Below are 15458 nucleotides of genomic sequence, written 5' to 3'. Positions count from 1 at the left end.
ACATTTTGAAGTGAGATAGGGCGTTTTTGAACCGAATTTTGAGATAGGGTGTTTTTCAATTAAATTCTGAAATAGGGAGTTCTTGAAAAGTTTTTTGAGACAGAGCGCTTTCGAACTGGCTGCCGAGATAGGTCGATCTTCCACTCAGCCATCGATATATAACTATACTATGAATATGAAGCATACATATATAATATATATATTTTGTAATATTATCTAAATCGTCGTTTAAAGTGCAAAACCGCCTATCGTCGTTTTGCAAAACCGCGTAACTGACATTTGCAACTGAGATTTGCTCATAGGAAGCTCCAGGCATAAAACCTTATCTATTCATACCAATATATCGATATTAAACCATGTACAGCAAAACAACAGCATAGTTGCAATCCCGCTGATCAAGAGTAGCATATGACGTATGCTGTAATCCGAAAGTTCGTAGTTACGAATTCGTAGCTCCGTTCCGAAAATTCGAAAATTGGGATGCAGTATCCCGATCGTAACTTTCAACGGCGTTGCCAAGTAAAATAGTGAAATTCGAAGATGAGAAATTCCAAATAAATATAATCGCAAGTGAACAGTGAAATTTAAAAAATTGTTTAATCGTATTTGAAACTTTATTTTTTTTATATTTTTTTTTAATTTAGTTAGGTAAAATATAATGGATTCAGTGGCCGATGCACTTTTGTTTCAGGAGGAAGGGGTACTGTTTAGTATCTAGTCTAACTATTTCGAGGTATTGCGCCCAAAGGAGTGACCCGATCCAAAAAAAATTTGCACACACTTGTAATGTGCAGACCACATTATTTTAAACCTGCTTTTGTAATTTTTGGTCACTAATTTATTTACAAATTGGGTTTTATATATGCCGTTTTTTTTTAATTTGGAAATGAGCGTACATTTATCACTCCTATTCTCCCTAAAGCAGCCACTTCACCAATATACCCTACAAGACGCGATTGACAGAAACTCCAACACATTCACAACGAAAACTAACACATATGCAAAATTGTATATGCCAGTTTGGCTCTGTAGGGCCGTGGTTACGCCACCGATTTCGATTGGCAATCACCGTGCAATTGTTGTTGTGCACAGCACGGAGTGAGAGAATTTTCGAAATCGAACAGCCAGCACGATTTGCTGGGTGAACCGAACAGCCAGCACGCCAATTTTTCAGGGTGGCAATACGCTATTTTGCGAAAAAGTATTAGTATTAAATATAAGAATAGTAAAAAATATTATTATTATTATTATAAAGTAGATATTATAAAAAATATTATTATAAAAATTAAATATTAAAGGAAGAAAAAATATTAAGTTGTTCTTCCATTTTTCATTTTCTGAGTTAAATTTTGATGCGTGTTTAGTTGCATTTTTACTTCAGTGCTGCCATTGTGTGCGAAATTGTATGAAATGGAAAAAGGCATTTCTTAAGAAGCAGCCCTGTGCTCGCCAATCAGCAAACAGAGCGTAACCACTTCTCACCAATCACCGAAATTTTTTTCTTTTGATTGCCAATTAAAATTGGTGTGATAACCACGGCCTAGGGAATGACTATCATTTGATCGATCAAGTGAGTGTCAATGCTGATAGTAGTAACGGTAGTTGGTTGCCATAGTAACCACAAGATTCACTAGGGCTGCATTTTGTGCTCAACAAAAGTAGTTGTACCTGCCAAATAATGTCGAGCACTGAAGTACTTGGATATAATTTTGAACTTAATTAGTTTAATTTTAATTTTATCATTATTCGACCCCGCTCATGGCAAAAGTAAGTAAAAATAAAAGTTTTCATTGTGGTATGACATTCTTTTTATATATAAACGTAATAAATAAAACCGTATTATAAAGTACTTGGTACTGAAGAAGTTCAAATGCGCGCATCAACAGAAAAAAGAAAGACGCAAAACGAAAAAATGCTCAAAACTTAAAGTGCTGTGGAAAAATAAAGATAAGTTTTATAAAATATTTCATTTAAAATTAATAAAAGAGCTTTTAATACCGCCATGAGCAAGAAAAACGGATTTACGAATCCAATATTAAAAAATTGCATCGCATCGCCAGTTCTAGAAACAAAACTAAAAGATCCAGAGTATGAACAAGCCATGATAATGAATATATTATGGAATACATATTTCACGTTCTAATTGCTGTACATAAATTTTTCAAAGGTCAATTACATATATCAAAAATAAAAGGTGTGTGAGGACGTAGCCAGCGGTATTACACATTCATTTTCGGACGAGGAATCGCTGCAGCTTAACTGTGACGGCAGATGGGAGAGAAAACCACTAAACAAAGTTATACTGGTTGACACAATCCTACGAGGTAATATGTACACATATTAGGGACACAACAAGTTCTGACCATTTATTTTTTCGTTATTTATTTATAACCATATATGTAATACTCCTATATTGGCAGTAAGAGCTAGTACCGTCCGAAAACACTACAGTACAGATATATCAATAAACACGTGCGAAAGAAAAGGAACACACAAGTTTATAAATAAACATGTACACAACACATATACAAAAACGGCACTCAAGTACACAATACATTGACAAAAACGGTACTAGACTGTCTCGCTTTGATTTCGGAATGCTTACACATTGAGAAGTTAGCTTACTGCCAATATAGAAGTATTACATATATGTTTATAACTATATACCTATATATAAACCTTTTTAACATACTTTGTCAAAAGTACTCAAAAATCGACGCAAGTTCTTAAATAAATGGTCAAAACGGATAAATAAATAGTATCCCTAATTATGTGGCCACTACCGTATATGTACATATGTACATATCTTTTAACAATACAAATTTGTTGGTAATCTATTTCAATCCACTTAGATGCATTTAAAAAGAGAGATCCTGTTGAGTTCGAAAAGAATTCAGGAAGGCAATTGAGCTCAATGTAATGTATAATATTAGGATATTAGATTTAAGTATGTACATATGTACGTTTGTGGCAAAAATAATAGAAACGTCTTATTTTGCTTAATTTTTGGCCACATTTCCTTTGTTTATTAATTTTTTATGTACTGTGCTTAAGGTAATGTATTTAGCTTATAATTTGATGTAATGTACTTAGCTTCTAATTTTTTGACGATCAATAATTAGTTCATAAGATTTTATGAAAATAAAAGAAAAAACATATATTACATGTGTCATTAATGATAGATTTCTATATCGTGGGAGAGAGATCAGACTAGACGAATTTTAACATCAGGTTTACCACACAGAAAGGGAATTCTAGTTACCTCATCCTTTCCCAAGGCAAGGCGGTAGCCCCAGTTGGGGGAAAATTTTAGTTTGGCATCCCCCGCGTACAAAAAAAATGTGGCTATGGGGGGTAGAGGGAGTTCTCCTGATTGCAAATATATATACTTTTAGCCGCCGGAGGCTTATAGTTTTTAAGTTATTTGTTGTTAAAGTTTGTAAATTGAACTAACCTCTCGGCGCTATTTCACACAATAAACACTATATTTATGAAAACACTTCGGCAAAATAGTTGCATTGAAATGAAATATAAACATATTTTTTACATTTATGATGTATTTTTAGTAAATTAAGTAAGTTTTTATAATTATCACTGCTAGCTGTGCGCGCTTCCACTCCGCAACGCCTGGGTTCAAGCCCAGGTCAAAGCAACATCGCAAAAAGTATAGAAAAAGGTTTTTTCTTAACAGCGGTCGTCCCTCGGCAGGCAATGGCAAACCATGCCATGAAAAGAAGCTTCTCGTAAAAATACAATCGCCGTTCGGAGTCGGCGTAAAACTGTAGGTCCCTCCGCTCTGTGTGACAACATCAAGGCGCACGCCACAAATTGGAGGAGAAGCTCGGCCAAACACTAACATATGTGTAAGCGCCAATCTATTATTATTATAATTATCACGCACTTATATATGTATACGCACATTGTGAATACAGAACTGTTCATGAACGAAAGACACAAGATCACGCCTTCCCGAAAGAAAGAAAAAAGTTTTTTTTTAGCTGTTGAAATCTCGACGCCATCTTTGTTGTAAGTAAACAACGAAGAAAACAAAAAAAAAACCGCTTAATTGTTGAACGCATGAATAATCATTTTTATTATGCAAATTCTTCTATAAATCATGTAGTTGTGTTAAATTATTCTTTACCTTATGTGTGCACACGTCACAAGCGAAAATTAAGAAAATTGCAGTAAAAAGCCACCACCAAATTGTAAACAACGAACAAATGTAAACAAACGGCTAATGTCAAAGTCGCCCAACTTTTTTCCTAAATGCGATTATAACGGGCTACTAAGAAGAAGGCGTGATCTTGTATTTTTGGTTCATAATATTATTATTTTTAATAAGAGCAATGTACGTATTGTACACTTATACTCCCTAATTATACGCACTTATTTGTGATGTATTTTTTTTTAACCGCACTTAGGGATCATTACCCTCAGGCAGTAGAATTCTCCTTTGTTTTGCGAAGAAAAGGAGCTGAACACCTTTTCAGAGAACACCTTTGTATATTTTTAATGCTTACTGGGTTATATCGTATCTCCTTTTGTCTCTCATTCTTTTGCATATTTTGGAGTTTGACAACTGAACTCCGCCATTTAATTTGCATATGCAACCAAAGTCAGACGCGTGATTTTGAAGGTGTTTTTATTTAATGAATTGTGATTAATTGGTTAATATTAAAGTCGTAAAGCAAGTTATAACTAATCGAGTAAAGTGTAAAGTGAAGGGGAGTACAAAAAAGGAATTGGTGAAGTGGCTGCTTTAAGGAGAATAGGAGTGATAAATGTACGCTAATTTCCGAATTTTACAAAAAAGGGCATATTTCAAACCCAATTTGTAAATAAATTAGTGACGAAAATTTACAAAAGTGAGTGTTAAAATAATGCGTAGACCCTTTACTACAAGTGTGTGAAATTTTTTTTGGGTCGGGCCGCCAATTTGGACGGAATAGCCCGAAATAGTTGTGAGCGCTACTAAACCCCACCCAATAACTTAAAAACTATAAGCCTCCGGCGGATAAAAGTATATATCACCCCTATGCTGTAATCCGTCGTAGATTCGATTTTGCTATGAATCGTAAAATTGGTATGCTGAAATCCGTGTTGTCGTATCGTAGTTTCGAAATTCGTAGGCCATCTTCGAAATTCGTAATGTTGGTATGCCTGAATCCGACGTAGCTGTCATTTTTATGTATTTGTCGGAATTTTGGGAAAGCGTTGCAAGAATTAAAGCAGCACGTGTCTCAAGTTAGCACTACACTTTTCGAAATAGGATAAGTTAACTACGGCATTAATTGTAGTGTTTTTGTTGTAAATTTGTTGTGGAAAGAAACAATTTGTAGCTTTCGTTTTTTAAGAAAAAATGGTATGTAGTGCTAACTTGACACCATACACCTAGTCGATAGAATTGAGATATTGAAAATGTTATACCGGCATTAATTGTAGCTTTTAACTTTAAAATTTGTTGTGGAAGGAAAAAATTTGTAGCTCTCGTTTTTTTAAGAAAAAATGGTATGTAGGGCTAACTTGGCACCATACACCTAGTCCATAGAATTGAGATATCCAATATGTTACTATGCCATTAATTGTAGCTTTTAACTTTAAAATTTGTTGTGGAAAGAAAAAATTTGTATTATATTTATTTTGATTTGTTTGTGTCAAAGCAGCTGATTAAGACCTTCGAATTTTAATATTTTAGTTGGCAACGCCGTTGATAGTTACGATCGGATTACAGCATACCAATTTTCGAATTTTCGGAACGGAGCTACGAATTCGTGAGGCCGTGGTTATGCCACCAATTTTAATTGGCAATCAAAAGAGAAAAAATTTCGGTGATTGGTGAGAAGTGGTTACACTCTGTTTGCTGATTGGCGAGCACAGGGTTGCTTCTTAAGAAATGCCTTTTTCCATTTCATACAGTTTCGCACACAATGGCAGCACTGAAGTAAAAATGCATCAAAATTGAAGTCCGAAAATGAAACATGGACGAACTTAATATTTTTTCTTTCTTTAAGATTTATTTTTTATAATATTTTTTTTTATATCTACTTTATAATAATAATAAAAAAATATTTTTTACTATTCTAATATTTAATACTAATACTTTTTCGCAAAATAGCGTATCGCCACCCTGAAAAATTGGCGTGCTGGCTGTTCGGTTCACCCAGCAAATCGTGCTGGCTGTTCGATTTCGAAAATTCTCTCACTCCATGCTGTGCACAAAAACAATTGCACGGTGATTCCCAATCGAAATTGGTGGCGTAACCACGGCCTAACTACGAACTTTCGGATTACAGCATACGGGTGTATATTTGCAATCAGGAGAACTCCCTCTACCGTTCCATAGCTACCTTAATGCGGAACTCCGGGGATGCCAAACTAACTTGCAGCCAATGTAATCCCAAGTTAATAAAAGTTGGATTAAAGTGATTTATATACAATATAAAATGAAATAAGTGTGTAACCTATTAGGTTGTTGTTGTAGCGGCTACAACAACCCCGCCCAGATCGGCTGATATCTCAGTCGTTGTCGTCAAGTTCCACTAACGGCAGCCCCAAGAAGCGTGCAGCCTCTAAGGGGTCAGTCCATAGGGACGACGCCGTTAGGGTTGTGGGGTTTTCCGGGCATGCGAAGAGATGTTTCGAGTCGTGAGGGGTCTCTCCGCATGCCAGACATTCGTTCGGCACATCCGCATTTAACCTACACAGGTAGGAATTTAGCCTGCTGCAGTAGTCAGAGCGAAGTTGGGCTATTGTCGTTCTGGTCTCCCGAGGCAGATGGAGATCCGTCAAGTCAATGTCCGGTGTTTGTGTGCCTAGAACGGCATTCACAGGTCTTGAGTCTACATAACTCGAGACTGCATCCCTGTGAATGCCGTTCAGGGCCTGTCTATGAGCTGACGGGTCCAGAGGTTGCTTAATGAACCTCTGGACTTCGTCCGTCAGTTCATATAGATGCCTCCTGACGTGCCTCGGCGAGGGCTCCTCTGCAAGCACCTCTCTATTTGGGTGGCCACATCTGTTGCTCCCAACGAGAAACTGCTTGCAGAGCATCGTGTTGTGCTCCCTAATCGGGAGCATTTTTGCCTCATCGTGGAGGTGGTGTTCTGGTGTCATCAGGAGGCATCCTGTCGCTGTCCTGAGTGCTGTATTTTGTACCGTCTGTAGCTTCTTCCACTGCGTCCTACTAGTCCCCGGCGACCACACTGGTGCTGCGTAGTTTAAAACCGGCCGGCCTATTGCCTTGTATGTTGCCAACAACGTTTCTTTGTCTTTGCCCCAAGTGCTGCCGGCTAGCGACTTGAGGACCTTGTTGCGGCTCTGTACTTTATTGACAATAGCGGTTGTGTGCGCAGAGAAGGAGAGCAGGCTGTCGAATGTCACTCCGAGTATTTTAGGATTATTCACCGTCGGAATTGGTGTGTCATCGACGTGCATGCATATTCCGTCGGGACCTATGGCTTTGGAGGCTTTCGCCTTCCCGATGGCCACCTGAACTTCACCGCAGCTGAAAGCAAGGGGGCACAAGTTGTTGGCAGTTTGTGCAGCCTTCTGGTCACTCGACGCTTGGCTTTGTCCACCGGAGTATGCAGTATGAACTGCCGGCTAAAATAGCTCGCGCATCGCTCCGGGTCCGACGAAGCATGGTCGCCGAAAGAAATTTCGACTCTGTCGTCGTGCTTCGTCGGATTGGACAGTGACCTCACGGTTGTTACAGGTCTTCAGATGCTCCTCCCACTTCTTCCGCTTATGTACGTTTGCTAGTTGCCGAATCTTCGCGTTGAGATCCCTAATACGGGGATATCCGGGATCGGCCTGATGAAGGCAGCCGCGCTCATAGGCTAGAACAGCCGCTTCGGCAGGGAAGTTTGGACGTGGGTCCGTTATACATCCTGCCGGTATGAAGCGAGCTGCAGCAGCAGTGACAGCCCTGCGGAACTTACGTTCACCGAGATGGACGTCGGTTGGTGTGGGGAGCGCAGTGAAGGTGTTTTCAGTAAACTCCGCGTAACCTTTCCAATCAGCTTTAGAGAAGTTGGTATAGGTCCGGTGTTTAGCGGAGGCAAAGTCGGTTGGTTTATCTATCGAGATGACTATGGGTAGATGGTCTGATGCTAAAGTCAGCATAGGTCGCCATGTTATGATGTTTATCAGACCAGCGCTGACTATGGTGATGTTTGGCGAGCTGCTGCAGTTACCCATAATCCTGGTGTGTGCGTCGTCGTTCATTGTGCAGAATGTCGAATCGTCTATCTGCTCAGCCAATTCTGTTCCCCTACGATCGTTTGACAGGCTTGAATGCCAAAGATCGTGATGCGCATTAAAGTCACCTACTACCATACGGTTTTCACCTCTGAGGAGCGCACCTATATCAGGGTGATATCCTGCCGGGCAGCAGATGACAGGGGGTATGTATATGTTAAATATTTCGAGCTCAACATCGCCTGACCGGATAGCAATGCCCTGACATTCTTGGGTGGTATCCCTGCGGTCGATGTCTGCTTCGATAAGACGATACTGCACGGTGTGGTGCGTGATGAACGCTAAGCCACCACCATTATCTCGCTCGCGATCTCGACGGTGCACGTTATACCCGGCACAATTCAACAATGTTGAATTGCTGTGCAACTTCGTCTCTTGGACCATAGCTGAGGTATATATACCATGCCGGCACATAAAGACGGTTATCTCCTCAATCTTGCTCTGTAGCCCGTTACAGTTAAATTGAAGGAGCTTCATGTGGTTCGGGAGTCGTGTTGTGATGTGGGGTGTAAGGGATGTGTGTGTTCTTACTGCCGTTGGCTGTGTGCGCTGCTGTGATGGTTGCCGCCCTGTGGTGGTGGCGGGAGGCGTCGCAGTTGGGGTCTGCGACCGAGCAGCACAACACGGGCCCTCGAAGGTCCTCGTCCAGTCTCGCGTGGTACGCAGACCTGAGCATGCCCTAAAGTGGAACCAGCCAAGGCAGGTGTTGCACTTGACTGATGTCACATTACGGAATATCCTGGTCTGACATACCGTGCAGATTGTGGGAGGAACCACGAGTTGTTGGCGGCGGCGTGTGGGTGGTGGTGCAGCTGTGTGTGTTCTATGGTTTGTCGTGGCTGTGGTATGGTCTGTGGTGTTATTGTGTTGTTGTGCTATGGTGACTGTGTGAGGCTGCTCTGGTGGACTAAGGTTAGCCGTGGAGGCTGCTCTGTTTGAGCATCAGGGGGCCACATATGACGTGGTCCACTGCCGATGTGTCCGTAGTCCTGAGCAGATTCTGAGGTGACACCACCCCTCGCAAGCATTGCACCTGACAGAGGTGGAGTTGTGGTGTAGTCGTCTCCGGCATACACAGCAGGTGTAGGTTTCTGGCCCTGGGTTTGACTCGATGCCAGCCCTGAGTAGGAGAAAACGTAGCGAATGTAGCCCTATGGACGAACAACTTCTGAGATACTTCGCCGCCTTAAACGGGGTTAGATCGCCGAAACAACAGCCCTTGGTCGGGTAAAACCCGAGTCATTCCGGTACGTAGAACCGGCTGTCGTGGGAATGTACCTTTTAGGTAGTGTTATGTGCTTTTATATATATGAAAGTATGTGACAAAAGCACTCTTTGATAAGGAAATCAAGTGGTACGACTTAAGAAATTTTAACAACGAACAACTTATAAACAATTATATTGTTTATATTTTTATACCTTTCATGAGCATGAAATTGTATTATAACTTTGATCCGATGTTTCTAAGTACCAGAATAAGAAAAGATAGACCCATTAAAAGGTATACTTAAATGATTAGAACGTCGGGCTGAGTCGATTTAGCCATGTCCGTCTGTCCGTCTGTCTGTCTGTCCGTCTGTCTGTCTGTCCGTCTGTTTGTATGCAATCTAGTCTCTCAGTTTTCGAGATATCCGGATGAAATTTTGTAGGTGGGTGTATTTTTATATTGTATGAATCATTTGTCGGAACCGGAAGAATCAGACCACTATAACATATAGCTCCCATACAACTGATTGTTCAGATATGAGATTTTTCGTTATAACTTGTCACTCATTATCAAAAGAATATTTTCAATAAAAATGGCGAAGATCGGGTCGCTATAACCTATAGCCTCCATACAACTGTTGGTTCAGATATGAGATTTTTTGAAATAACTTCTCCATTTATGCAGCTATACATTAAAATTCTCACCATTTTAACTTATTATTAACAGATTATTTACAGGGAAAATAATAAAGATCGGGTCACTATAACATATATCTCCCATTCAACTGATTGTTCAGTTATGAGAATTTTCGTTATAACTTCTCGATTTATGCAGCTAGGAACATGAAATTTTGCAGTACTTCCAACTATTATCAACAGAATTCTTACAGTGAAAATAACAAAGATCGGGGCACTTTTACATATAGCTCCCATACAACTGATTGTTCAGATATGAGATTCTTTGCTATAACTTCTCCATATATGCAGCTAGAAACATGATATTTCGCATTGTTTTCACTCATTATCAACAGATAGTTTACAGTGAAATTTACAAAGATCGGGTCACTATAACTTATATATTGCCCCCATACAACTGAGTGTTCAGATATGGGATTTTAATGTAATACTAGGTTCACATATAAGTAGATTATCCTCATTTTCGAGCTTAACTTCCTAATCTGTAATTAGAAGAGATTAGCCATATAGAATTCCTCCCTTGTTAATCTGTAATTATAAAATAATCTCAGATTTAACCGATAACTTTTCGATGTTCATCCTAGTTTTCTCGATTGTTTTTGCGAAGAAGAGGAGAAATGGCAAATGTAAAAGTAAACAAAAATGGACGCTAGCAAGGAAAAGAGGGGTTTAAAGGTATTTTTTAATAAAATAATAAGTTAAAATATATTTATATTGGTTAATATTGCAGAAAAACGTGATCACGGTGGCACAGAGAAGAAACATAAATTTTCCTTGAGTGGTGAGAATAACAAGCACAACAAATTTGACGGCTAATAATCTGAGATTTGCCTGTGTAAACGTGGTGATTAAAAAACGATCTTTGATTGAGATAATATTAGAAGTGTACTCGTACGCCCAACTATCTAAAGTTTTAGAAAACTTCTACTGGTTTTGCGTTCCCGTACCCAAAAAACTTGCAAAGTAGGGGAAATTGAGAGAGCAAAATATGAAAGAGAGCTGCAAATTTCTGCTGGAAAAATTTTTCCCAACTAAAACTTGCAAGTAAGAAAATCAGCTGAGCAAAAACACATGTTTGTAAATAAACAAAAGAAAATATGGCATTTTTGAGTTATTTATTGCAAATTTTATTATAAATGCTAGTATACAACGTGAAAAGTGAGTAAATTTAATATGCACAACGTTTATTGTGTTTATTTATTTTTCGTTAATTTGCTATTAATCTCCACTTTTGTTTACTTAGTGTGTGGTGCCTATGGTAGCCGTATCACATTTTTCGTTTGTACCATAATTTTCCTTTAAATATACCAAAATAGATTTAAATGCACCATGCTGAAATGTTTTGCTGAAGTTTTCGGTTTTGGTAGGTTGATTATTGAAATGAAAAATTTATAATTTCAAAGCTACATCTGTAGCTATATCTATTACATTGTTTTTGGATGAATGATGGGTGTTTGGAAGAGATACTTTTGTTTTTGAATGCGTCACCGGGTGATATCATTATGATAATTATGAGAAAAATAACTTATTCATTCCGATATAATTAATTTGTTTTTTAAAAAGGTTTTTCTTATCGAAAACTATTCAATTGTATACAATGCCAAATCGGGGGAAAATGTACCAAACAGAAAATAAATTGACAAATTAATCACCAGTGGTAACTGTGCAAGTGATCAGCTGTTTCGAAGGTTGCAAGTTTTTGCAAATTTTGCGTTCTCGTACTTCTGTTGATATTTCGTCTCTTTGAGAGCGAATGCTGCTAAATTCTCAGAACTTTTGCTGCTGGAGAATTTTGTCCTTTCAATACGAGTACACACCTATTGACATGTGAACATAGTTTAAAACTAATTTATTTGGACAGCTAAAACCGATTAATTTCGTAAGCTATTGTATAAATAATAATACAAAGTCTACTAAGAAAATCGTCAAAATCTATGCTGTATAAGCTTTATCTCTTATACCACTGATTGTTCCTATACCAGTTTTTGCGATATATCTCCTTAATGTAGGAAGCTAAACCCATTACATTGTGTTACCGGTTTACATACCGCTCACACAGCAGTGAAAATCAGATACGATTTTTTATATATGTAACTCCTCTATGTGAATATATAAATTTTTTCAAATACAGTAATCTCTTAAAGTAAAATTTTCAGATGTTCATGAAAGGTATGAAGCCTTCGGCTTTTACTTGTTTAGTTATACATGTTTTAGAGAATACCTCCCTTAATCATCCTGGCCAAGTTTCATTTGTTAATTCCACCTGGTTTTCTTAAAACAAAAGGTGCGGCTGAATGATAAACCTCACCCTAGCGGTGTATATTTTTCCTCTCTCCTGTAAAATCTTGGTGACCTTAAATACGCGGTTTTGCATTATCGTGATACGTGGTTTTGTACTTTAAAAAACGATAAGTTGATTAGTAATTTTAAATAACGGCTCTTTAAAAAGATTCAAAATAATAACTTGCTACACAAGATCACGGCACACCACGGCTACCAATTTGTGCAACCAACCAAAATATCTTTATGCAACTGCCTCCGACACTTTTCACAATGAATCCACGCTACTCACAGCAAGTCGTCTGCATGTAAGTAAGCATGTTATTTACAAACTTTTGTATTTTTACAATTTAAACACTGCACACTTTACAGAAATGGAACCATATTTTATAATTAGCATCGCAATATACATTATTTCGATCGAAGGGCTTTTGGTAATAGGAATTAGTGATGAAACAATACGAGTAAATACAAGTAAACAAGTACATACTCGATACTTTTCGATGGATACCAATTCCCATGAACCAATTCAATTCGTTCATGACCAATTCCCATATGCAATAATACAAGGTGTTATCGGTTGGCAACTTCTCGTCCTAATTCCGCCATATAGACTGCCTTAAGAGCGAAATACACAACACAAGCGGCTTGACAAACCAAGCGAAATATCCCTTTGTTTCAATCCATTTGTGTTGTCTATGGGGGTGTTTGAAGGTTTGACAAACCGCTTGAGGGAAATTTGAGCAAAAATCAAAATTTTTTGATTTTCAGGCCGCCATGTTGACGTTTGATCAAACCGCTTGCGATGTGGATGGTAAAATCGCCTCATTTGTTGCTGAATTTTCACCAAGTGAGGACGTAAGGGAGAAAAATGGAAGAAAACCAACATTTTTAACATTGTGAACCGGAGGAGAACTAAAATTCTGTGCTTGAATGACTCATGTTTGCATGGTGTATGGCGAAATGGGAAAAGTAGGTTTGACAAGCCGCTTATGTGGTGTATTTCGCTCTTTAGGTGAAAAGGTGTTACTTCTTCAACAATTCTTTGCCTAATAATAGTTGCGTTCCAGATGCTTCACGATATTCACGAAATTCTCCATTAGTAAACCTTATGGGAGGTGGTCACCTGGAACGACTTCCTGTAAAAACCTGCAAATCGTGAAGCATCTGGAACGCAACTAATATAATTGAACATTTTTTATTTTCGGTAATATTCTAGTGTAGGGTAACAACCCCTAAAAAAGGTCGGAAAAGTCGGGAGGGGTACCAAACGACGCGTTTTGGTCCCACTATTAACAATCCGGAGGGGGAAGGCTAATATTATTAACCATTGAAAAGTTATGTACAGAAAACTTGTGTTAAATTTCGTTATTTTCTATGGGCAATTACACCGACAAAGATTCACTAAATCACCTTCCAGAGGGGATGTCCATAGGGACAGGGGCGTTAGCTGAGTGGGATTCTCAGGGCATGTGAAGAGGTGCCGGGAGTCATGTGGCGACTCTCCACATGCCGGGCATTGGTTGGGCACATCCTCGTTGATTCTACTCAGGTAGCTGTTGAGCCTGCTGCAATAGCCAGAGCGAAGTTGGGCTATTGTTGTGCGGGTCTCCCGAGGCAGACAAAGTTCTGTCCCGTCCACGTCCGGTGGTTGTGTGCCTAGAACGGCATTCACAGGGCGGGAGTCTACATAACTTGAGACTGATTCCCTGTGAATGCCGTTGAGGGCCTGTCGGTAGATTGTCGGGTCCAGAGGTTGTTTAATATACCTCTGGACTTCGTCTGTCAGTTCGTAAAGATGCCTCCTGACGTGCCGTGGCGAGGGCTCTTCAGCGAGCAGTTGCCCGCTGGGATAGCCACGTCTGTAGCTCCCAGCGAGGAACTGCTTGCAGAGCATTATGTTATGCTCCTTTACCGGAAGCATCTGGGCCTCGTCATGAAGGTGATGTAGAGGCGTCATCAGGAGGCATCCTGTCGCCGTTCGTAATGCCGTATTTCGGTAGGTCTGCAGCTTCATCCACTGCGTCCTGCTAGTCCCCGGCGACCATACGGGCGCTGCGTAGTTCAGAACCGGCCGGCCAATTGCCTTGTATGTTGCCAACAACGTTTCTTTATCTTTGCCCCAAGTGCTGCCGGCCAGCGACTTGAGGACATTGTTGCGGCTCTGTACTTTGTTGACAATTGCGGTTGTATGCGCCGAGAAGGAGAGCAGACTGTCGAAGGTAACTCCGAGGATTTTCGGGTTATTCACCGTCGGTATTGTTACGTCATCGACGTGAATACCCAGTGGCAGTCTGACCTCCTTCGTCCAGGTGGTGAAAAGGGTTGCCGAGGATTTCGCAGGGGATAGGGCTAGGCTCCTTGCAGTGAAGAAGCGAGAAAGTTCGGAGAGGTAACCGTTTACTTTTGAGCACAAGTCATCAATTCCATTCCCAGACGCCATGATCGAACAATCGTCAGCATATGAGACTATATTAACACCCTCTGGTGGCTGAGGAAGCTTTGATATGTAATAATTAAACAGTAGCGGGGACAGGACACCACCCTGTGGTACCCCCTGTTTAATTTTACGTGGCTTGCTGGTTTTGTCTCTGAAGATTACTGACGAGTGTCGACCACTCAGGTAATTCGCCGACCACCGTTTGAGTCCCTGTGGGAGTGAGGAGGCCTCTATATCTCCTAGTAGCGTTGAATGACTGACAGTGTCGAACGCCTTGGACAGGTCCAACGCTACTAGAATAGTTCTCTCACAGGGGCGGTTTCGGTTTAGGCCACGAGTTATCTGAGTGTTTATGGCGTTAAGTGCTGTTGTTGTACTATGCACTTTACGGAACCCATGTTGATGCTTCGCTGGGGTCAGGTGGTTCGTGAATTACGGGAGCAGCAGGGCCTCGAGTGTCTTCGCTACCGCGGAAAGGAGAGTTATCGGGCGATAAGACTCTCCTTTGTTGGCTGGTTTCCCCGGTTTGAGCAGTGGGACCACTCTCCCCATTTTCCAGATGTCTGGAATGACG

General features: G+C 39.9%; 1 protein-coding gene across 10 annotated transcripts in view; it reads right to left on the bottom strand.

Moving 5' to 3' along the window:
- The window catches only part of LOC118751330 (arf-GAP domain and FG repeat-containing protein 1-like), a 15012-nt gene extending 2039 nt beyond the window's left edge, over nt 1-12973 (bottom strand). For 3 of the 10 annotated variants that reach the window (XM_036486120.1, XM_036486123.1, XM_036486124.1), the window contains exon 1: nt 12737-12960. The gene's annotated coding sequence lies outside the window, so the exon portion shown is untranslated. Of the gene's footprint in view, nt 1-12628 lie in introns of all 10 variants that reach the window. The other 7 variants (XM_036486121.1, XM_036486122.1, XM_036486125.1 and 4 more) reach the window with 6 other exon arrangements.
- Nucleotides 12974-15458: the final 2485 nt, after the last annotated feature.

The sequence above is a fragment of the Rhagoletis pomonella genome, unplaced genomic scaffold (genome assembly GCF_013731165.1).
Source record: "Rhagoletis pomonella isolate Grant_MI unplaced genomic scaffold, Rhpom_1.0 Rhpom_scaffold_00653, whole genome shotgun sequence".
Classification (NCBI taxonomy): Eukaryota; Metazoa; Arthropoda; class Insecta; order Diptera; family Tephritidae; genus Rhagoletis; species Rhagoletis pomonella.
This window is presented reverse-complemented; position numbering and strand designations above follow the sequence as displayed.